The 25,945-nt window shown below is 43.6% G+C and overlaps 1 protein-coding gene across 6 annotated transcripts in view; it reads left to right on the forward strand.

Moving 5' to 3' along the window:
- Window positions 1-506: 506 nt before the first annotated feature.
- Mical (Molecule interacting with CasL) overlaps window positions 507-25,945 on the forward strand; it is a 309,683-nt gene continuing 284,244 nt past the window's right edge. For 4 of the 6 annotated variants that reach the window (XR_006772583.2, XR_006772585.2, XR_006772586.2 and 1 more), the window contains exon 1: window positions 508-825. The gene's annotated coding sequence lies outside the window, so the exon portion shown is untranslated. Of the gene's footprint in view, window positions 826-25,945 lie in introns of all 6 variants that reach the window. The other 2 variants (XM_045738829.2, XM_045738828.2) reach the window with 1 other exon arrangement.

The raw sequence follows: 25,945 nt of genomic DNA on the forward strand, positions 1-25,945 counted from the left end.
AACTGGAACTGAAAACACAGATGAGTCAAAGAAATGTCAGAAAGAACCTTTTTCATTCTCAGTCGTAAATAAGAGGAACAGACTAGATGAGCAAGTTGTCGAAGCCAGTTTGATACACTTTAAATGTAAATGTGATAAGAAAAACGAGTGAAATGAGTCACTGCATTGAACTAATGATGGTCGAAAGGCGGGGCTTAAGAGCAGAGGCTGGATCCTGCACGCTCAACTAGGTGAGTACAACTAGGTGAGCATTGTCACGTGCCGGCTCAGGTGTTGGTCGTGTGAGTACAGTGTCCATCAACCCTCGTCTAGTACTGTCACGCCACTGTCTTCTCTAGCCAAGTCTTGGCCCGCGGAACAACGCACAAAATTTCTATTAGTATCCATTTTTCGTAAAAGTTTTATTTAGGTTCTACAAATAGACGTTTGGGCGTGTGCGCATCATAGGTCCGGCAGCGGGGTTGGAGATCCAACTCGGGTGTGGTGGCGCATCCCGGGAGCGGCGACGACGGGTAGTGTTGTACAGTCCGTGGTGGAGGGCGGGTGTGTGTCTGTGTACTCCGCGCGTACTCTAAGTGTTTCCTAACCTCCACGGTCCTCCTCTAACCTCACAGTACACTCTCCCGGGAGCTCTTAAGACCACCTTTACGAGCGTGCGTGACCCCTGAGGTTGTTAGTGGTGGCGTGTGTTGTGATCAGTGTGTGATGAGGTAGAGGGGGAGTGATGAGGCCGGAGTGTTTTGTGGCCGACCAGACCTGCGGGACCTACAGCCTCCTCCTCCTGCACCTCCTCCTGCTGCTCCTTCACCTCTCGTCGGCATGATGGTGAGTCCTGCCTCCACCTGTGGCACCTCTGGCACCTCTGGCACCTGTGTCCTCCCTCATCCTGCTGTGGTGTCTTATACTTCAGTCTCTTTGACTCGCACTCCCTCACTCTACCTCCCTCCCTCTATCCCTCACTCTACCCTACCTCTCCCTATATCTCTCACTCTATCCTCCCTCCCTCTATCTTTTACTCTGCCTCCCTCCCTCTATCCTTCACTCTACCCCTCCCTCCTCTTCCTCTATCCTTCCTCCTCTTCCTCTATCCTTCCTCCTCCTCCTTCTCTTCTTCCTCCTCCTTCTCCTCTTCTTCCTCCTCCTCTCTCCTTCCTCCTCCCTCCTTCATCTTCCTTCCTCCCTCCTTCCTATTCCTCATTACTCCTTCCCCTTCCTCCCTCTTTCCTTTCTCCTGTTCCTCCCTCCTCTCTCCTTCCTTCCATCCTCCTTCTTTCTCCTCCCTCCTTCCATTCTCTCACTCTATCCTCCCTCCCTCTATCTTTTACTCTGCCTCCCTCCCTCTATCCTTCACTCTACCCCTCCCTCCTCTTCCTCTATCCTTCCTCCTCCTCCTCTTCTTCCTCCTCCTCTCACCTTCCTCCTCCCTCCTTCCTCTTCCTTCCTATTCCTCATTACTCCTTCCCCTTCCTCCCTCCTTCCTTTCTCCTGTTCCTCCCTCCTTCCTTTCTCCTGTTCCTCCCTCCTTCCACCCTCCTCCTCCCTCCTTCTTCCTCCCTCCTTCCTCCTCCCTCCTTCCATCCTCCTTCCTTCCATCCTCCTTCTTTCTCCTCCCTCCTACCTCCTTCCCCCCTCCTCCCCTCCCTCCCTTTTCCTCCTTCCAGTCCATATACGTCATAAGGGAATTAAACATATCCACATAAGAATCCGAGTAAAAAATATATCTGCTGGGTTTTCCGTCATCTGCTCCAGCTGTATTTTAAGTTTTCAGTGTTGGTTTTACAGTTGAAGAATTTTATATATATATGTATATATATATATATATATATATATATATATATATATATATATATATATATATATATATATATATGTATGTATATATGTATGTATAGAGAGAGAGAGGGAGGCAGGCAGGCAGGCAAGAGTTGTGGGAATTCTTGGTTACCATCATGGTGTCTGCAAAGACCAGAAAATTACCACGAGAGTTTTTAGTAATCACCTAGCTCTTGACATACACTATGTAACCCTTCATATACCCGGAGAGCGTTTCGGGAATTCTACTCCCCGAGCCCAGCCTGGGGTCAGGCTCAACCATGTATAGTCTAGGGAAGCTGTACAAATGTCCAGGTACTGTACCTTAGTATCACACAGCTGGCTCTTGACACACACTGTGTAACCCTTCATATAGTCTAGGGTAGCTGTATAAATGTCCAGGTACCTTAGTATCACACAGCTAGCTCTTGACTCACACTATGTAACCCTTCATATAGTCTAGGGCAGCTGTATAAATGTCCAAGTACCGAAGTATCACACAGCTAGGTATTGACACACCATGTAACCCTTCATATAGTCTAGGGAAGTTGTATTAATGTCCAGGTACCTTAGTATCACACAGCTAGCTCTTGACTCACACTATGTAACCCTTCATATAGTCTAGGGCAGCTGTATAAATGTCCAAGTACCGAAGTATCACACAGCTAGGTATTGACACACCATGTAACCCTTCATATAGTCTAGGGAAGTTGTATTAATGTCCAGGTACCTTAGTATCACACAGCTGGCTCTTGACACACTGTAACCCTTCATATTGTCTAGGGCAGCTGTATAAATGATCAGGTACATTAGTATCACTTAGTATCACTCTTGATACAGATTATATAACTTCAAATATCTATATAAATGCTTCAAATAGCTGTGTAAATCACCAGGTACATAAGTATGCTAATAAAAAACGTATTACCAACTTTGCATTGAGATCATCTTTAGTGTTAGAGTGAGCCACAGAGGTAACATTGATCGCATTGAGTCGTCTTTAGTATTACTGAGCCCCGAAGTTAACTGATCTTACTCAGATCATGATTACGTTATGAGCCCCAGACATCAATGGTTCATAGTCAATGGCAATGGACACTTCATTAAGCATAGGGCAAGTTGCAAACGAGGAGTCACAATAACGTGGCTGAAATATGTTGACCAAACCACACACTAGAAAGTGAAGGGACGACGACGTTTCGGTCCGATTAAATTTTGCCGCGAGGGGCGAGTTTATTGGGTTTTCGGTCCGTTCTGCACCGTTCTCAAGTCGATGAGAATTCTTTCTAGTTGTGTGGTTTGGTCAACATAGTGCAAGTTAATGAACATGATTTTAGGTATTTTCTATTTATAGCTTATTTGAATCACCGTTTTTTGTGAGTAAAATCCCGAATGCTTTCACATCGTCACAGTTCAATCATTTTTGCTATACAGTACAGTATTGCATTTCTAAACAGTATATGTATATGAGGAAAATATCTCCCTCAAGGAAGCTAGGACTATCAGAAGGCACGACTTGGGTTTTCTATCAGCATTATCGATCAGCCATCGCCAGGATCGCTGGTCTAGGCCAAACGTTTTCGAAATTTTTGAAGCCTCGGAATCCTTCAAGGTTGTAAGACAGATGGTAATAATACGAAATTCATAGATAGTGTAGTTTATATTTACATATTTTATGAACTTTATGGAAAACCTAAATTGGAAATTCAGATCACTAGCCCTAAGCTATTTGTAATCATTTATTTTTTTTAACTTTCACAATTGTTGAAATACGACAAATAGAAGAATATTAATATTTAAAAAAAAATTAATGGTTAAATGCTTCGTTACAATTGTTTTCCTTACTTAGTTTAATAAATATCTGGAGTAATTTAATTGCAAGTGCAGAGTCTTATGCATTCAGCCTGTTTCTATATTGGATTTAGTTTTTTTGCTGCCGTATATAGAGAAAATAATACCTCACAAAGATGTGTTGCAAAAGACATATTATTATGGATTATTTTTAAAGTCGAATCCAACAAAAATTGCAAAATTTGCACTTAATTATTTGATTAATGCTGGAATATGTAGCACTGGCATGGAATCTGCACCTGGAGAAGCCTAAACTCTGTTTTCAATGGAAAATTAGTTTAAATACTGAATCTGCAAGGAGCAACTTGATATTTCATTGTTAGCTTAATTATAAAGTTAATTCCATATACTGTACCAGTATAAACATCAGAGGTCCACGGTTCAACACCCTCCCAGCGAGCATAAGAAATATTGTTGGAACAACCGTGGACATCTTCAAGAGGAAACTAGATTGTTTCTTCCAAGGAGTGCCGGACCAACCGGGCTGTGGTGGGTAGGTGGGCCTGCGGGCCGTGGACCAAACTTACAAGTCAAGCCTGGCCTCGGGCCGGGCTTGGGGAATAGAAGAACTCCCAGAACCCCATCAACCAGGTATCAACCAGGTAATAAAAATATATTTAATTCAATCTTAGGCCAGTGTTTCCTTTGGAGTTGCAAAATATCCGTAAATGTTGTATGTAAACTGTCAGATATGTTTTAAATCACTGTACTTTATTTGATACTTAAATAGAAAGAAATGTGCCGAATTTGAGTAGGAAATTTATCAGTCAGTAAATATGTCGTCCCACCAACACATCTCGAAGTCACAACCTCTGTCGTTCACTTCGCCAGAAGCTTTACTGACTCTTACGAGGTGGTGTTCTGCATCAGGCCCTCAGCAGTTGTACTTGTGAAGCGTGTTATTATTATTATTAACATCTTTATTGACAAAATCAATTACAATTTTGCCTAATCTGAGGATTTCGATTAAGCCTTATTACCTGGTTGATGGGGTTCTGGGAGTTCTTCTACTCCCCAAGCCCGGCCCGAGGCCAGGCTTGACTTGTGAGAGTTTGGTCCACCAGGCTGTTGCTTGGAGCGGCCCGCAGGCCCACATACCCACCACAGCCCGGTTGGTCCGGCACTCCTTGGAGAGCCTTCATCACCTTCAGTGATTAAGTGCTTAATTGCGCACTAGTTTCTTTATCAGCTACCTCACCCTGTCAGGGTAAATGAGACAAATGTATGTGAATGCATGTGTGTGTGTATATATGTATGTGTATGTGTGTGTGTGTATGTATATGTATGGGTATAAAGTATATATGGAAGCTGATCAGAATTACATTTCACCTTTGTGAATGTACATTAATGACACTATGTAAAAGACACATCTAACACTTTATGTAGGACATACGTAAATCTGTGTATCTATGTATTTACGTATGTAGGTTAGCTTAGCATTTTAAAAGCACCGAATCACCTTCTGTGGTTGAGTGTTCAATAAACCCTTGAACTGTATGTTTAACACTTCTCTAACCCTGTCCACGGAGGACAGAAGAAAATGTATATATGCTGGTTAGCATTGTAAATGTGTGGCTACGTCTGTGGTAGAAAATAATAATAATAAAAAAAAAAACTATTGGAGGAATAAATCTAGTTTCCTCTTGAAGATGTCCACGGTTGTTCCAGCAATATATCTTATGCTTGCTGGGAGGGTGTTGAACAACCGTGGACCTCTGATGTTTATACAGTGTTCTCTGATTGTGCCTATGGCACCTTAAAGTGAGGATAATGCTGGTATTCACCGTCACGCAGGACAGAGGGTCATGCACAAGACAATAGGACTAAACTGTAGACGGAAGCACATATATATCATGGTTACAATCAATGTTTTAATGTATGGATATGTGAAAACTTCCTATTGTGCACTGCCACACAAGGGCAGGGATGGGTTCATAAGTGATACAGCTTAGAAGTAATATAAATAAAAATTGTTCTTCATTCTTTAAAATGGACAAGCAAATTTTGGATAAATTGTTAGGAAGTCGTCCAGAACACCTGAGTCAATGACATAGTTACACAGTTGGTGGTACAAGAGGCCAGGAGGTCTAAAATCTTTTACCGTTTCACATTTAACAATATAGTGTTCTAGTGAATGCATTAAAGGTTTATCACAGAGTTTACAATCTGAATATTCTGGTAGTGGATCAGCCTCACTAACCTGCCAGAAGTGTCTATAGCCAAGGCGAATTCGCGCAATGACATCACATTGCCTGGTCCGGTTACTGTGCTGTTACCTATTATTACAAAACTTGTCATAACTTTTAATACTGCAGCTTTCAGGTCTCTGGGCATTTCTTAGTTCTTCTAAATCTGAATTAATTTCTTTAATTTGTATGTTTCTAATAATTGCATTAAATAGTCCAAAGTCATAATCAATGTTTTCTTTCCTGCAAGCCTCATTGGCCAATCGATCTACAAAGTCATGTTTTCCAACTCGAACATGGGATGGGATCCACACAAGTTTTATACAATAGTTATTATCATTGGCAAAAATTACATTCCATTTAATATTACAAGCTACTTCGATATACATTGTGAGAAGTTATTTAAGGACTGCAGAGCACTTTTAGAGTCACAGAAAATATCTCCACCATCATTGAGCTTAAGGTATTCGGTGGCTAGATAAATGCCCAATAGCTCGATCTGTGTCGTGCTTGCCCAGTTGTTCAATCTCTGTGTACTAGACATGATCATTTCATTCTCTTTATATACTGCACATGCACAATCTGTTCTACCAGTGCCTAACTGCACAGAGCCTTCAGTAAAGGCATAGGATTCAGTCGGTTTGAGAATTTGAAGATGACTGTCAATAGCTTCTAATGTTATACATCTCAAAATTTCAGTGTTATACATTTGTTTTACACTGATGGGGTATAATGCAAAGAGACCTGCATATCTTTCCAAGGGGGAATATAATGAACAGTTTTATCAGGATTAAGAGACACATTCAGTTTCAGAAGATTATAGGCACAACAACTGAGCCACACATTGTAAAAAACTTTTTGCGGCGAATTGAGGGAACAGTCAGAATTGTTTGGAATGGATCTCAATTTAATTTGGATAGAGCTGGGGGAACTATTATTTTTCAAAGTTTTGGCACAAAACATAGTACTGAGTAGAACTATTCTTTCGTAAATGGAAGGTAAGTTTAGTTCCTTTCTCATGTTAACAGTTCTGACAGTTCTAGGACAACCCAGGATGATGCGCATGACATCATTCTATACTACATCTAGGCCTTGTAATTGTTTAGGAGAAAAATTAAGAAGATGCAAGGCATAATAATCAACAACAGATCGTATAAAGGCAATATAAAAACAACGAGCATATTTTATGTTAATGCCAAATCCTTTGTCCACAAGAGTTTTGAGAGGTTTAAGACGCTCAACAAGTTTTTTGCGCAGGTTGCTGATGAGGTTTGTATCCTCATAATCTCTGTTGATAAAACAAGGGTTCTTATTCCCCATTCTCTTCATAGTAACTATACTATTAATGGAGTGCCCGTGGAGACGTGTGAGTCTTATAAATATCTTGTGAAGTGTGTTGAACTCCTTTGGGACGCACTGAGCATAGCCTATCATTTGATATCAAGAATGTTATGGGAAAAAAACAAGGTTAAACTGGCTATTGTGTATACTGTATTGAATGCCTTAATTGAAGGACAACTATTGTTTTTGTCTAATTTTGTCATATATAAAGAATTACGATCCTTTCAGAAGAGATTACATTGTACTTCATTATATTTTGTCTTTTGTCAGATGCATGCAATATTCTTATTTGGTTGCTGATTTGTTGTATGTGAATTAAAACCCAACCACCACATATGAAAAGAAATATCACTTTAATTTAATTTCATATGTGGGTTGGGTTATTTGTTTCATCCACGATATTGTAACTTATTCTCTGTTCATGTTAGTGTACTCAACTTGCTGGGACTGGGGATTAGACTTAGACTTAGATTAGATTAGACTGGTGAACGTCGAGGAGAGTAGTGCTCAAGATTAGACTATGACCTTTGGTTTCAGATTTCGACTACACTGTTGTTCCCGAATATTTGTGGAAAAAGCGAAGCATGATTCAGACCCTCACATGCCACCTGCCTTGTGTTTACCTATGTAGCTTCCGGAGATTAACGGCCCCGCGGCTCAGTCTCCGACCAGACCTTCCGATTGGTCAACTAGGCTGTTGGACACGGGTGCTCGTAGCCTGGCGTATGAATCACAGCCTGGTTGATCAGGTATTCCTTGGAGGTGTTTGTCGAGTTCTCTCTTGAACACTGAGAGGCCGGCCAGTTATGCACCTAACGTGTAGCGGGAGAGTGTTGAAAAGTCTTGGGGGCCCTTGATGTTGATAATTCTTCCTCGGCATACCGATTGCACCTCTGCTTTTCAACGGGGATATTCTGCACATTCTGCCATGCCTTCTGGTCTCATGTGATGTTGTTTCTATGTTCAGATTTGGAACCAGTCTCTTTAATATCATCCACGTGTAGATTATTATGTATCTCTCGCCTGCGCTCTAGAGAATACAGATTTAGAACTTTTAAACGGTCCCAAGAATTAAGATAACTTATAAGAGTGGATTCTAGCGGTAAAGGATCTTTGCATGTTCTCTAGGTCAACAATTTCGCTGGCTCACCCCATGTTGGTCACGAAACTTCTGTTCTAATTATCTGTACATAAGAAGTGAAACGCTGCATTTATCAGTGTGTGTGTGGTAATATACTTGAGTAGTGGGGACTACATAGGCGAGTTTTCTAAGGCTACACAATTAGACCTAGCTATCTTGCTGGATTATATTGCATGCTGCGTTCGTTGTTTGTATGACACACATGACATGTTAGCGTTGTTGCACGCAAGTTCTTATTACATCACAGCTTCGATTGGCACGGCGAGTAAGGTTGAGGGTGATGGGGGGTGACCATGACCCCCCACCCACAAACACCCGACCACCGGATACACACCTCTTACCTTCCTGCCTCCTGGCATCTCCTCTCTCGTCTGCTGCGTCCTGGCCTTGTCTCGCGTACCTCTTCGCCGTTGAGACCGCCCCTTCCCGCCTTGTGGTCTCGAATTGAGGTCTCGCTTCTTTTAGAATTTTAGTTTTGCCCCGAGGGGCGAGTTTATTGGGCAGCGCCACTCATCCTGTGAGTGGATACCGCTATAGCAGCATATACAGCACTCCCCCAATAGGAAGAAAACCCGTTGGGTTGTTCATCCTGTCACTTGTACCCAGACACAGCTGGGACTTGCTTAACTGTCTCAAGTGAACAGCTTCTCAAACAAGAAGATTAACTTCTTATTTCATCTTATGACCTCGCTTCTCTCGCCTTGTGACCTCCTGGCATCAACTTGAGACCTCGTCATGTGAGCTCCAAGCCTCACCTTGAGGCCTCAACTCTCGCCTGTTTTGGCCCCCTTGCTACGCCTTGAGGCCTCGCCTCTCGTCTATGGTCTCCTGGCCTCGATCGTGAGACCTCGCCTCGCAATTTTTGGCCTCCTGACGGCTGAGTGAACAGCGCTCGGGATTCATAGTCCTGAGGATCCGGGGTCGATCCCCGGCGGAGGCAGAAACAAATGGGCAGAGTTTCTTTCACCCTGAATTTCCCCGTTCACCTAGCAGTAAATAGTGTGATGTAACTCGTGGTAGCACAGCAACTACCTGGCAGGTGGAGTGTGCCAAACGCACCTTAAAAAAAAGGCAAAACAAAATAAAATAAAACTGCTCATCCTTTACGGTATGAAAGTCACAGGGAATAATCAAGAGAATAAAAACCTTAAATTCTTTACTTCAATCAAACTTAACAAAACTTTAATTAAATTTTGTAGAAAATAATAATAAACAATGGAATAACAAACCTGAACCACTTGGCTTAACACAAAGAAAAATTATGTACAAGTTACGTTTCGTTAATAATAATGGTAACTGATACTCTTTATACCAAATGCTGTGAGCGTCTACAGTCACCCGTCGTATGAACGTCGAGGTGAGAGAAATTGAAATTGAAATAAGTTCATTGAGGTAAAATACACACAAAGGGATGAGGTAGCTCAAGCTATTCTCACCCCGTTCAGTACAACGTGTTAATACATACATATACACACATCACAAACAATAAACATATTACCAAACATTCTGAGAGATAAACATCTACATTTCGTCCTTTACACAAGTAGAGGTGAGGGAAGACACGTGAGCCAAATATGAGCACCACAAGGGTTCTGCTGGTCCAGGCCACCGGCAAGTGCTTATATACAAGGTGGTGACGTCAGACTAGCGCGTAGCTGGGTCTTGGAACGAATAACCGGCATGTGTGACAGTGAGTACCAACATTATCCTCACTCTAATAAGATTTAATTGAATTCCTCAGATTAGGCAAAATTGTAATGATTTTGTGTCAATAAAGATAATAATAATAATAATCTCATGGAGGGTAGGGCAGTGGGGAGGGGGAGGAGACTGTTGGAGGGAGGCGATTCTTGAAGTTGATAGAGCATGCTGGTATTGAAGACGGGAGGAAGAGGCAGAATCCACTGCTATGCAGGGGATAACCCGTAACAATAGGTGCCTGGGAGTTGAAATTGAAATAAGTTTGAGGTAAAATACACACAAAGGGATGAGGTAGCTCAAGCTATTCTCACCCCGTTCAGTACATCGTGTTAATACATACATAGACACACATCACAAACAATTAACATATTACTGAACATTCTGAGAGATAAACATACATTTCCTCCTTTACACAAGTAGTATGGTATCAGACGTACACACAAATACTTTTATGACCTAGGTATACTGTACAGACAATTTGCAAGAGACATGCAGATAATTCAACAAAAGATTACAGTCTTGGTGCAAAATTCTTATATCTCTCAAGAATATCATCAACCTTTCCGTTGCCTGGGAGTTAGACATACGGGCTGCTGCTTCCTGGGGGTGTGTAACAAACAGGAGGCCTGGTCGAGGACAGGACCGCGGGGGCGCTAAGCCCCGGCATCATCTCAAGATAACCTCATGGCCCACAACCCTGACATTATGGGGTGGGGGGAACGATTTGGCAGCCAGGCAAAATCCTGGTGGGCCGATGGGGTCAGTGAGCCGGTGTCGCCTGGGTCATTAGACTAATTTATAGTGCAAACTATAAATTAGTTTTGGAATGGAATACTAAGAATTCCATGTCTGTTAAACGGTGTTATTATTAACTCAAATTCTTGTTGGGGTTTGGAGGGGCTAATTACCCACAACTACTTGGGGAAAAATTTCGCAGTCAATCAAAATACAAAAACAAAACAATGAGATTTTATGGGGCTATTCAGTTATGGTTGTTATACACATCCGCTGATTGCATCTTATCGGGACATCATTTACGTGCGTTGTTCATTGTAAAATGTTGAGTGATGTTTATATTTATTTATTTATATACAAGAAGGTACATTGGGATTGTGAGGATACATAGTATAGTAATTACAATCTTGTAAAGCCAGTAGTACGCGCAGCGTTTCGGGCAGTATATTGGTAAAGACTTGTAATCAACGTTCGAATGTTATATCTAGACTATTAAATAGTATTAACATTTGATATTTATATGGAATGTATTTCTCTTTGGTGGTGTTTTTTTCCCAAGAGAGAAAGCCCACAGAACCCACTCCGAGGTATACGCCACTCCAGACACAAATTGGAACATATCTTATTTATATTATATCTGTTATTTCCTATATATCATATGTTTATTATTAGCAATATCATATATTACTGTATATCTATTATTACCCATATCATTATATCTTTTATTACCCACATCATTATATCTATTATTACCCACATCATTATATTATTACCCATATTATTATATCTATTATTACCCATATTATTATATCTATTATTACCCATATTATTATATCTATTATTACCCATATTATTATATCTATTATTACCCATATTATTATATCTATTATTACCCATATTATTATATCTATTATTACCCATATTATTATATCTATTATTACCCATATTATTATATCTATTATTACCCACATCATTATATCTATTATTACCCATATTATTATATCTATTATTACCCATATCATTATATCTATTATTAACCTTCCTTTGTGTACCTGATTCAGTCTAAAATTTGGTGACGCGTCTCTCGAAAAGGAATAATAATAAAATTATTAATTTAAAACTTATTTTTGCGGGAAAAATTTATGTAATGGAAAAATTTATGTATATTTATTTACACCTTTATGTAAAAAATGTTGGTCAAAAGTATTTTCCGCAAAAGTATAATTGTGGATACCTATAGCACAGTTGTCTACATCCAGATCAACCAGGCTGTGATCAGCCGCGTCCAACAGTCTGGTTGACCAGTCCAGCAACGAGGAGGCCTGGTTGAGGACCGGGCCGCGGGGAAGTTGAGCCCAGAAATCATCGCAAGGTATCCTATGGTGGAAGGGCTGATAATAAAAATTGAGATTCTAACTGTACTCAGCCCGTCCTGTTGCAAAATACGTCGCTTTTTGCTCGTATGCACTACGGCCAAAAATCGCAGTATTGGCATTTAAAAAAATGGAAATTAATTTTTCAAATGAAATGGACCCATAGCAGCAAGTTTTGGGTACTCTGGTAGGTTAGGAAAGCAGGAAAGAAAGCAGGTTCTCTTAAGGTTTCAAAACGTCATTCTCATATCTGGCATAGACAAGTGGGCCACAGATAATAATATGGTATTTAAGGAAGATAGGTTCCAGCTCCTGCGATACGGAAAAATATGAAAATGTAAAAACGGAAACCACGTACAAAACGCAGTCAAATCATACCATAGAACATAGAACATACATAGAACCATAGAACTGTCTCGTCTTGAGTACTGCTCAGTACTCGCTTCCCCATTCAGAGCAGGAGAGATTGCTAAAATAGAGGGAGTACAGAGAACATATACGGCATACATAGACGCGATAAAACATCTAAATTATTGGGACCGTCTCAAAGCTCTCCAAATGTACTCGCTAGAAAGACGACGGGAGAGATACTGGAGGGCCAGGTCCCAAATCTACACAGTAAAATAACAACACACTGGAGTAAACGATATGGAAGAAAATGCAGAATACCTGGTTGATGGGGTTCTGGGAGTTCTTCTACTCCCCAAACCCGGCCCGAGGCCAGGCTTGACTTGTGGGAGTTTGGTCCACTAGGCTGTTGCTTGGAGCGGCCCGCAGGCCCGCATATCCTCCGCAGCCCGGTTGGTCCGGCACTCCTTGGAGGAAGGAATCTAGTTTCCTCTTGAAGATGTCCACGGTTGTTCCGGCAATATTTCTTATGCTCGCTGGTAGGGTGTTGAACATCTGCGGACCTCTGATGTTTATACAGTGTTCTCTGATTGTGCCTATGGCACTCCTGCTCTTCACTGGTTCTATTCAGCATTTTCGTCCATATCGTTCACTCCAGTACGTTGTTATTTTAGATTTGTAGATTTGGTACTTGGCCCTCCAGTATCTTCCACGTGTATATTATTTGATATCTCTCGTCTTCTTTTTAGTGAGTTCATTTGTAGGGCTTTGAGACGATCCCAATAATTTAGGTGCTTTATCGCGTCTATTAAGGTGTTCTGTACACGAGTGGTTAAGGTCTCCTGTACACCAGTTGCAGAGTGCTCCTGGCAGTATGGGTTCGAGTAACTTCTCGGGTGTGAATTTTCAGTTTTATATATAAAACTGAATATATATATATATATATATATATATATATATATATATATATATATATATATATATATATATATATATATATATATATATATATATATATAAGGAGGTACCCGGAACTGTAGTGTGTGTCTGTGTGTGTACTTCCTAATTGTATTTGCTTAGTTGTGCTTACGGGGGGTCGAGCTCTGGCTCTTTAGCCCCGCCTCTCAACTGTCAGTCAACTCGTGTACAGATTGCTGAGCCTACTGGGCTCTGCCATATCTACGCTTGAAACTGTGTATCGAGTCTGCCTCCACCTCATCACTGCCTAATGCATTCCATCTGTTAACTACTGTGAAAATATTCTTTCTAGCGTCCCTGTGGCTCATTTGGGTACTCAAGTTTCCACCTGTGTCCCCTTGTTCGCGTACCACACCTGTGTATGTGTGTGTGTGTGTGTGTGTGTGTGTGTGTGTGTGTGTGTGTGTGTGTGTGTGTGTGTGTGTGTGTGTGTGTGTGTGTGTGTTTGTGTGTCTGGGGAATCCAGGGATTCAGGTTCGATCCCGTATATGGCGTCAGTATTTTCTCTTAATACTATCTACTGTAGTAAAGGTTGTGTGTTAAGTAGAATATATGTAATCTGATATGGCAGTGGATATGTGGGCCTGCGGGGCCCCTTCCAGCTACAATGGACCAGGTTATTATTCGGAAGTGAAGGGCCGGGCTTGAGGAGCAGAACTCCCACAACCCACTATTGGTATACTCCAAGTATAGGACATTGTGTACGTGAGGTGGAAGCAGCGTTAATTTTAGGAACTACCGTGGCGTGGAGGAGGTGACCTTGGTGCGTCGGTGAAGACAGGCAGGAAGGGCCTGGGGTATTAACATCCAGTGGAACCCCTCTCTCCAGGACACACAATACGCTCAACACTTGCAGGACGAGCACACTATACGACCCGCTGGCACTAGGCTATACATAGGCTTTCCTCTTAGGATACTAAGCTATACATAACTTTTCTTCTAGGAAACTAGTAGGATGTGCACATACACACTAGGATCTGCTGTTGTTGTTGTTAAAGATTCGCTACCTGGAACAAAGTTCCAAGTAACACGGGCTATGGTGAGCCCGTAGATAGTTATAGGATCTGCTGCGACTAGGCTTTATATAGGCTTTCTCCAAGGACATTAGGCTATACATAGGCTTTCGTTTAGGATGCTAGAAGTATGTGTACACTAGGATTTGGGACTAGGTTATATATAAGCATTTTCCTATGATACTAGACTATACATAGGCTTTCTTCCAGAAAGCACTAGGACATGGTGGGGGGACTAAGCTGTACATAGGTTTTCTACCAGAATACTGTTACGCTTTAATGTGGCAGAGGTCTCCTACAGTGTGGTTCATAGCCTAGGCATTTCAAAGACCTTCATGAAGGGATATTCCTAGAATATTTAGTGTGATGTAGCCTGGTATTTGCAATGTAGCTTAAAATTGTATAATTTTGTAATATGACGATTTGCATATCTAGGTACCAATTTTTTTGTGGCATTGAATATTGTTCAGTGATGATGTCTCGCATATTGTGATTGTAAGCTCTCATTAAAGATAGATTTCATTCATAAAAATCAAGACAACTTTAGTTCTATTTATATCTCAACAACTTCATTCATGATGAACTTAAAAGTACGTGAACCAGGAGTTTGGAAGACGCCATCCGGTACCACAATCCAAGTTTTACGAGATACCCACACACACAGTACTAGGTGAGTACACACACACAGAGTACAAGGTGAGTACACACACACAGAGTACAAGGTGAGTACACACACACAGTACTAGGTGAGTACACACACACACAGTACTAGGTGAGTACACACACACACAGTACTAGGTGAGTACACACACACAGTACTAGGTGAGTACACACACACACAGTACTAGGTGAGTACACACACAGTACTAGGTGAGTATACACACACACACACACAATACTAGGTGAGTACACACACACACAGTACTACGTGAGTACACACACAGTACTAGGTGAGTACACACAGTACTAGGTGAGTACACACACACAGTACTAGGTGAGTACACACACAGTGCTAGGTGAGTACACACACAGTACTAGGTGAGTATACACACACAGTACTAGGTGAGTACACAAACACAGTGCTAGATTAGTACACACACAGTACTAGGTGAGTACACACACAGTACTAGGTGAGTACACACACAGTACTAGGTGAGTACGCACACAGTACTAGGTGAGTACACAGGTGAGGTTGCCTCAGACAGTTGCATTTTTTACAGTAACAAACTGAGAGAACGAGCTGATAGCCCACTTCCTCACATTCGGGTAGCCTCTCTGATGCAACACTACTCATGACACATTTACAAATTCCTAGTTTTGATGATGTGAATTGAATTGACCTCTGACACCTCTTCATTTCATGTCCCATAGTTTACAGTTGTTGGCAGGGGGGGGGGGGTTGTAATTACTTTAGCTAATTGTAATTACCTAAGTGTAGTTACAGGATGAAAGCCATATTTGTAGTGTCCCGTCTTCCCAGCACTCATTGTCATGTAAGTGTTTGACACTACCGATCGTTGTGGCATCCACCGTGACCTTCTCACTTAACTTTTCCAGTCTTCTACCACATCTTTGCAAAAGAGAACTTTTTATATACTTTCGGCACCTTTGTTTTATTTCTGCGATCTTGTATGTGTGTGTGTGTGTATTCACCTATTTGCGATTGCGGGGGGTTGAGCTCTGGCTCTTTGGTCCCGCCTCTCAACTGTCAATCAACTGGTGTACAGATTCCTGAGCCTACTGGGCTCTATGATATCTACATTTGAAACTGTGTATGGAGTCAGCCTCCACCACATCACTGCCTAATGCATTCCATCCGTTAACTACTCTGACACTGAAAAAGTTCCTTCTAACGTCCCTGTGGCTCATGTGGGTACTCAGTTTGCACCTGTGTCCCCTTGTTCGCGTCCCACCAGTGTTGAATAGTTTATCCTTGTTTACCCGGTCGATTCCCCTGAGGATTTTGTAGGTTGTGATCATGTCTCCCCTTACTCCTCTGTCTTCCAGTGTCGTAAGGTGCATTTCCCGCAGCCTTTCCTCGTAACTCATGCCTCTTAGTTCTGGGACTAGTCTAGTGGCATACCTTTGGACTTCTTCCAGCTTCGTCTTGTGCTTGACAAGGTACGGGCTCCATGCTGGGGCCGCATACTCCAGGATTGGTCTTACATATGTGATGTACAAGATTCTGAATGATTCCTTACAAAGGTTCCTAAAGGCTGTTCTGATGTTAGCCAGCCTCGCATATGCCGCAGATGTAATTCTTTTTATGTGGGCTTCAGGAGACAGGTTTGGTATGATATGAACTCCTAGATCTTTCTCTCTGTCCGTTTCATGAAGTACTTCGTCTCCTATTCTGGATCCTGTGTCTGGCCTCCTGTTTCTACCGCCTAGTTTCATTACTTTGCATTTACTCGGGTTGAACATTCATTCATTCAGTCTAGGTCATCTTTCAGCCTCCTGCTATCATCCTCTGTTTCAATCCTCATAATTTTAGCATCATCAGCGAACAGTGAGAGAAAAGAGTCTATACCCTCTGGGAGATCATTTACATATATCTGAAACAGTATAGGTCCAAGAACCGACCCCTGCGGGACTCCACTGGTGACGTCTCGCCAATCTGAGACCTCACCCCTCACAGTGACTCGCTGTCTTGTGGTGTGTGTGTGTGTGTGTGTACTCACCTATTTGGGAATGGAACATTTGTGTGTGTACTCACCTAGTTGTGTTTGCGGGGGTTGAGTTCTGGCTCTTTGGTCCCGCCTCTCAACCGTCAATCAACAGGTGTACAGATTCCTGAGCCTATTGGGCTCTATCATATCTACACTTGAAACTGTGTATGGAGTCAGCCTCCACCACATCACTTCCTAATGCATTCCATTTGTCAACCACTCTGACACTAAAAAAGTTCTTTCTAATATCTCTGTGGCTCATTTGGGCACTCAGTTTTCACCTGTGTTCCCTTGTGCGTGTGCCCCTTGTGTTAAATAGCCTGTCTTTATCTACCCTATCAATTCCCTTCAGAATCTTGAATGTGGTGATCATGTCACCCCTAACTCTTCTGTCTTTCAGCGAAGTGAGGTTTAATTCCCGTAGTCTCTCCTCGTAGCTCATACCTCTCAGCTCGGGTACTAGTCGGGTGGCAAACCTTTGAACCTTTTCCAGTTTACTCTTATCCTTGACTAGATATGGACTCCATGCTGGAGCCGCATACTCCAGGATTGGCCTGACATATGTGGTATACAAAGTTCTGAATTATTCTTTACACAAGTTTCTGAATGCCGTTCGTATGTTGGCCAGCCTGGCATATGCCGCTGATGTTATCCTCTTGATATGGGCTGCAGGGAACAGGCCTGGCGTGATGTCAACCCCCAAGTCATTTTCTCTCTGACTCATGAAGAATTTCCTCTCCCAGATGATGCCTAGTATCTGGCCTCCTGCTTCCTACGCCTATCTTCATTGTATTACATTTGCTTGGGTTAAACTCTAACAACCATTTGTTCGACCATTCCTTCAGCTTGTCTAGGTCTTCTTGAAGCCTCAAGCTGTCCTCCTCTGTCTTAATCCTTCTCATAATTTTGGCATCGTCAGCAAACATTGAGAGAAATGAATCTATACCCTCCGGGAGATCATTTACATATATCAGAAACAAGATAGGATGTGTGTACTCACCTAGTTGAGTACACACATCCTATCTTGTTTCTGATATATGTAAATGATCTCCCGGAGGGTATAGATTCATTTCTCTCAATGTTTGCTGACGATCGGTTGAGCTTTGCTCTTTCGGCCCGCCTCTCAACTGTCAATCAACTGTTTACTAGCTACTTTTTTCCACACACACACACACACACACACACACACACACACACACACACACACACACACACACACACACACACACACACACACACACACACACACACACACACACACGCACACCAGGAAGCAGCCCGTGACAGCTGACTAACTCCCAGGTACCTATTTACTGCTAGGTAACAGGAACATTCAGGGTGAAAGAAACTTTGCCCGCCCATTTGTTTCTGCCTGGTGTGGGAATCGAACCCGCGCCACAGAATTACGAGTTCTGCGCGCTATCCACCAGGCTACCAGGGAGCAGGGGCCTGGTAGCCTGTGTGTGTGTGTGTGTACTCACCTAGTTGTACTCACCTAGTTGTGTTTGCGGGGGTTGAGCTCTGGCTCTTTGGTCCCGCCTCTCAACCGTCAATCAACAGGTGTACAGATTCCTGAGCCTATCGGGCTCTGTCATATCTACACTTGAAACTGTGTATGGAGTCAGCCTCCACCACATCACTTCCTAATGCATTCCATTTATCATTATCATTATCACACACACATTCCATTGTGTGTGTGTGTGTGTGTGTGTGTGTGTGTGTGTGTGTGTGTGTGTGTGTGCGGGTTGTGTCCAGGGGAGGACACCGTGTCGGGCGGTGATCCCGGGTAACAGTAGGCGAAGAGAAACTTGATCCTCCCGCATTGTTAGGCTTCTCGCTCACGCTTCATCACTCCCAATCACAAGACTGGAAGATACTTTTAAGCGTATAGCACAGTGGCCTTCGTCCTATGCCCACAACCGTGGGATCCGGGTTCAGTCTCCAGGCTGGACCGAAACGGTTGGGCCTGGACCAATGCCTCTGGTCCTTTGACCTGATGCCTCTGGTCACCTAGTTGTAAATAGGTATGCGGTAGTTAGGTAATTGTTGTGGCTTGAATCCTGGGGAAGGTCAGTAGTTGGTCTAAGGGAACCTTACGTAGTGTTTACCTTGTGCTGTTTCCGGGGATCAATGTCCCCACGGGCCGGTCTCAGACAAGGCCTCCTGGTTGGTGGTCTGGTCGACCAGGCTTTTAGACGCAGCTGTTCGCAGCCTGACGTATAAATCACAGCACGGTTGATCCGATATTCTTTAGAGGTGTTTATCAAGATGTCTTTATATATCTTACATCTGATGCTTCTGTTCACTTAGCAGTAAAATAGGTACCCGGGAGATAGCCAGCTGTTGTGGGTTGCGTCCCGTGAAAGGTCCGTATTTTCCCTAAGGACGACCTCGATAACCTAATTACAGGCTTCCTGTCCCCGACAATGTGGATTATGGAGTGGTAGTGTGATTAGTGACAAGGTTGGTGGCCTGGGGAAATGACAATTGGGTGAACGTGGTTTCGCTTTGTCGGGAAGCCTGTTAGAACAACCTTTCCTCTGGAATGTTCAGCTCATTTTGACGTCTGCATCTCCCAAGGCCAAAACCTGATGTACTGAACATCATGGCGGCGCGCAAAATCGACGCGATGTCCCGTTTTCTATTCGTGGGCCCTCGGTTGGACTAGGTTCGAGCAATTTAATACATGAGTTTAGTGATGCGAAGGCTCGATAGGATGTGCTGGTTAGATTTAGCAAGGTCCTCCTTGACTAACTACTGGCCTTCCCTAAATGGGACCCACAACAGTTTCAAGGAAATCTGCCCAAATGTCTGTAACCAGCAAAGGAATAACCTGGGACTTTACCGGTTGTAAAGAGACTGTCCACCAGATTGTGCGACACAGTGGTTGCCAGGATCAGGTTGGGTTACAGTTACCTGTGGCAGGTGGCTACAGGTGACGGATCTCCCAATCCTGAGCACTCCAGGTGCAAACTCTGTGAGCAGGAACTGCGGCATGATCTCCCACACTACATCACCGAATGTCCAGTTATTAGACCTTTCAGACCAGTTGACATGAGGTATCTGAAGCTTTGCAATTACTTTATTCACTCTCGTGTTCTTGAGGATATCAAAATGCATCCAAAGTTTGCCAGTGCAGGCTACTAAATATATGGCTCTGTATGACTAACCATCCTGTGAGATGGTGACTTTTATTATCACTGCTACCTTATTCACTCTTGTGTTGATGATTATATCCTCACAATGCACCCAGAGTCTGCCAGTGCAGACTACTGTTCACATGCCTCTGTATGACTAACCATCCTGTGTGATGGGGGATTTTAGCATCACGCAGCTAGCTTTTTGACACCCTCTGTACTCCCCTTTCATATAGTCTAGGGTAGCTGCACAAATGCAGATGTACCTAAATGTGTTAATAAAAAAGTGCTCTAGGTATATCAATCCTACCAGAGACAGTTTAACAGCAAGGCTGGGTTGGTGGAGGAGCCTCGCCTGGCGATTTACCACTCCGTAAAAATGCAATTGTTTGGCCTAACCAGAAACATACTGCCCCACATAACCCACCTAACCTATCAAAGCCCAAGCATTAAAAGCGTAGATATTAAATGTCTTTAAATATTTATTAATAATATGCGTTATTGGCATGTTGATGGATTGCGTTAAAAATACGACGTATTAGATGAGAGGACGGGTTGGTGGTGAGTGTTGGGGGGGGGGGGGTGACAAGTGGTGGGCAGGGAGGAGGGATTGAATTTGAATTTGAATTTTAAATAACCATAATTGTATGAGCGGAGGTTCTGGGGGGAGGGGGGGGGGTTGGCCTCGAGGGTGCCATGTTTCCTGCACCAACCTTCCCGCCCCCACCACACACTGCTCCCTGTACCAACCTTCCCGCCCACCAACCTTCCTTCCCCTCCCACCACACACTGCTCCCTGCACCAACCTTTCCACCCCCCCCCCCCCCCCCCCCACATAAAGTGCTCCCTGCAAAACAATTGTGTCTTCTAGATCCTGAATCAACATTTAGAGGAACTATAAACTGGCAATAAAAAAGATTTGGGGTTAAACATGCCGGAAGAACTTACTTCTAAAGAACACAATAATAGTGCTGCCACAACTGCAATAAAAGTGCATAAAAGAATAAGCAGGATAGCGCCAGTGGTTAGGGAAGTCCGTCTTCCAAAACACCTCAAGGTAACCCGTGAAGACGGATCTCACCTCTATAGGTTGTCCAGGACCTCTCCTCCTCCTCCTCATACACTATTCACGCCACATCACACACTACTCAACCTTTTACCGGCTTCCTTTGTAGTTTCCTTTCTTGATTCATGGTGGTATGTTTACGTGTCTTCGCGTACGGCAGTGTAGCATACATGAAACACTGCTCGCTTGTAACACTGTGGTTTACCTGGAGTTTACCCGGAGTGGGTTCTGAGACTCCCCAAGCCCGCCCGCCTGAGGCCAGGCTTGTTTTATGATTACTTAAGCTACAAGTGTACTTGTCTGTCGCTTGGAGCCGCCCCCAGGCTGACGTGATTTTGTTTTTCTTGATAGGTTAAGGTCAGAATACCGCTACAACTCGCGAAACCCTCTCCAGGTAACATCTAGGGGTTACGGCCGTTTACGGTTAGTTTAGCTTGAGGTTCAAGTTTTAGTTTGATTCAGAACAGTGTTAAATGTTGAGCTTCCTTTCACCAGCTTGTGTTAACGCTTCCTGTTTGCTGCTTATCACTTAACCTAGTCACCACAATCTGGTTGATCAGGGTGTCTTTGTAAAGTTTTATCTTCATTACATGAAATAATATATTTTCAGTTTGTGTAATTATTTTCTCAATTCAGTCACTGTTGTTGATTTATGGAACAAGTACTTCACAAGTATTTACTGGAAAGTACTTCATTCATGATGTACTGTCAGGAATCTTAGCGAAGTATCCAATTTTTTGTGTATACACACACACACACACACACACACACACAGTACACAGAACACACAGAAGTACTTAATGAAACAGACAGAGAGAAAGATCTAGGAGTTGATATCACACCAAACCTGTCTCCTGAAGCCCACATAAAGAGAATAACGTCTGTGGCATATGCGAGGCTGGCTAACATCAGAACGGCGTTCAGGAACCTGTGTAAGGAATCATTCAGAATCTTGTACACCACATATGTAAGACCAATCCTGGAGTATGCGGCCCCAGCATGGAGCCCGTACCTTGTCAAGCACAAGACGAAGCTGGAAAAAGTCCAAAGGTATGCTACTAGACTAGTCCCAGAACTAAGAGGCATGAGTTATGAGGAAAGGCTACGGGAAATGCACCTCACGACACTGGAAGACAGAAGAGTAAGGGGGGACATGATCACAACCTACAAAATCCTCAGGGGAATCGACCGGGTAAACAAGGATGAACTTTTCAACACTGGTGGGACGCGAACAAGGGGACACAGGTGGAAGCTGAGTACCCAAATGAGCCACAGAGACGTTAGAAAGAACTTTTTCAGTGTCAGAGTAGTTAGCAAATGGAATGCATTAGGAAGTGATGTGGTGGAGGCTGACTCCATTCACAGTTTCAAATGTAGATATGATAGAGCCCAATAGGCTCAGGAATCTGTACACCAGTTGATTGACGGTTGAGAGGCGGGACCAAAGAGCCAGAGCTCAACCCCCGCAAGCACAATTAGGTGAGTACAATTAGGTGAGTACACACACACACACACACACACACACACACACACACACACACACACACACACACACACACACACACACACACACACACACACACACACACACACACAGACACACACACACACACACACACACACAGACACACACACACAGACACACACACACAGACACACACACACACACAGACACACACACACACACACACACACACAGACACACACACAAACACACACACAAACACACACACACACACAGATCACACTAACGTGATGCTGGGATGCTCCCGGACGCAGGTTCGAATCCTCGTCACGGCCCTTGTGGATTTGTTCATTTGATGCATCACGTTAGTGTGATCTCTGTGTGTAATGATGTAAGGGCGAAGAGGGGGAACGGCCTATTGACATAGCTCGGGTGCAGTGGGGGGGTTGTGTAAAATCCTGGTTTGTGTCTCGGAGAGGCTACGGGATCCAGTAAGTTCAGTAGAACTTTGGTTTCAACCCTTTTAACCCTGTCGTAGCTCAGTGGATTAAGGCAGTGTCTGGGATGCTCCCGGACGCAGGTTCGAATCCTCGTCACAGCCCTTGTGGATTTGTTCATTTGACAGGTTACCTTACCTTAGCTTGAGGTGATTTCGGGGCTCAGCTACCCCGCGGCCCGGTCGTCGACAAGGCCTCCTCGTTGCTAGACTGGTCAACCAGGCTGTTGGACGCGGCTGCTCGCAGCCTGACGTATGAGTCAAAGCCTGGTTGATCAGGCATTCTTTAGAGATGTTTGTCAAGTTCTCTCTTGAACACTGAGGGGTCGGCTAGTTATGCCCCTTTTGTGTAGCGGAAGCGTGTTGAACAGTCTCGGGCCTCTGATGTTGATAGAGTTGTCTCTCAGAGTACCTGTTGCACCTCTGCTCTTCAACGGGGGTATTCTGCACATCCTGCCATGCCTTCTGATCTCCAAGTGCTGTTATTTCTGTGTGCAGGTTTGGGACCAGCCCCACTACTATTTTCCACGTGTAAATTATTACGTATCTCTCCCGCCTGCGCTCAATAGAATACAGGTTTAGGCTCTTGTCAGTCCCAATAGTTTAGATGTTTTACTGAGTGGATTCTAGCAGTAAAGGATCTCTGCACGCTCTCCAGGTCAGCAATTTCTCCAGCTTTGAAAGGGGCTGTCATTGTGCAGCAGTACTCCACTCTAGATAGCACAAGCGTTTTGAAAAGTATCATCATAGGTACAGCATCTCTAGTGTGAAAAGTTCTTGTTATCCAACCTGTCATTTTTCTTGCAGTTGTGACGGCTACTTTATTGTGTTCTTTAAAGGTAAGGTCTTCCGACATGAGTACACCCAGATCTTTTACATTGCCTTTTCGTTCTATGTTATGATTTGCTTGAGTTTTGTACGTGGTTTCCGTTTTCATATTTTCATTTTTTCCATAGCGCATGAGCTGGAACTTATCTTCGTTAAACACCATATTATTTTCTGTAGCCCATAGAAAGACCTGATCTACATCTGACTGGAGGTTTGCCGTGTCCTCTATGTTGTCTACTCTCATGAAGATCCTAGTGTCATCTGCAAAGGATGATACAGTGCTATAGGTTGTGTACGTCTAACCTACGATTGTGTAAGTCTAACTTACGATTGATGTCTAACCTACGATTGATATGTCTAACTTACGAGTCATATGTCTAACCTACGATTGATATGTCTAACCTGTGCACATAAAGGTTGCTATTTGCCCCAAAGAGCAAAGATCTTTTCAATCAAGTAAGGTGAATGGGCCAAGTTGGCACAGCTGGTGGTGCGCCAGTGCGTCAATATGAACTACGTCTCACTTTCTCCACGTGACCATCCCTCAGACTGATCGGTACAGCGATCACCTTACTTCTTGCAAGGTCAGTGTTCGATCTCCGATGGTCCAAGTAAGTAAGTAATTATCAAAAGAAGGCACCAAACCGGGAAGGCTATGTAGCACCATCAAATACGCAAAATAATCAGAGGGCGCTAAATATCACCAAGGATGCCAATACGAGAACAAAAACGCATAAGGCGAACGATATCAAAAGTATCCGAGTCACCAAGAATTCTATCGAGGGACAGGTGACCGCGAGGGGCGGTCGGAAAGCAAGACACACGCTCGTCCTGGAAGTCAGGACATTCAAGAAGGACATGCACGACCGTAAGAGGGACAATGCAACTAGGACAATAAGGAGCAGGGCGGCGCTCCATCAAGTGACCATGGGTTAAGCGAGTATGGCCAAGACGCAACCTCGCTAGAGCTGTTTCCCACCGCCGGTTACGGTGGAAGGAGGACGGCCACGAGGAAACACAACATTTAAGAGTACGTAGCTTGTTACCAGTAACAGACAACCAAGAAGCCTGCCAACGGGTAAGGACTGAGGAATGGATAACCGGGTAAAAGTCGGAATACGGAATGCCTTTACGAGAGATGGGACAAGAGCGGACAGCTTCCTTAGCGGCAGCATCCGCACGCTCATTTAAAGACACACCAATATGGCTGGGAACCCAACAAAACTCAACCGACTTAAATTTACTGTGAACGAGAAACAGCCAATGCTGGATCTCGACAACTACTGGATGAACCGGATTAAAGGACCCGAGAGCCATGAGGGCACTACGAGAGTCAACAACAACCACAAAGGAAGACTGACAACGAGAAAGCAGGAGACGAAGAGCATGGAGAATAGCATAAAGTTCCGCTGTAAAGATGCTAGTCTCCGGAGGCAAGCGACACATATAAGTGCGATCAGGAAAAACAACAGAGTAGCCAACACCGTCCGCCGACTTAGACCCATCGGTGAAGACAGAAACGGAGCGGGAGTGAGAAGAAAAGTGCTCGAGGAAAAGGCGTTTTAGAACTGTAGGAGGGGTAAAAGCTTTAGTGATACGAGTCAAGGATGTACAAAACCGCGGAAGAGGGACCCTCCACGGGGCAAAGAAGGAACAACACGAGGAGAAACATCAGAAATACGAACGGAAAGAGAATCCTGCAGGCGAGATAACCGGACAGAAAGAGGGAGGTGGTGAAGAGGAACAGGAACCGCAGGAGGGGTAAAGGTTAAAGCACGACAGAGACGAGAGGAAGGATGTTGCAA

The sequence above is a fragment of the Procambarus clarkii genome, chromosome 43 (genome assembly GCF_040958095.1).
Source record: "Procambarus clarkii isolate CNS0578487 chromosome 43, FALCON_Pclarkii_2.0, whole genome shotgun sequence".
Taxonomy (NCBI): domain Eukaryota; kingdom Metazoa; phylum Arthropoda; class Malacostraca; order Decapoda; family Cambaridae; genus Procambarus; species Procambarus clarkii.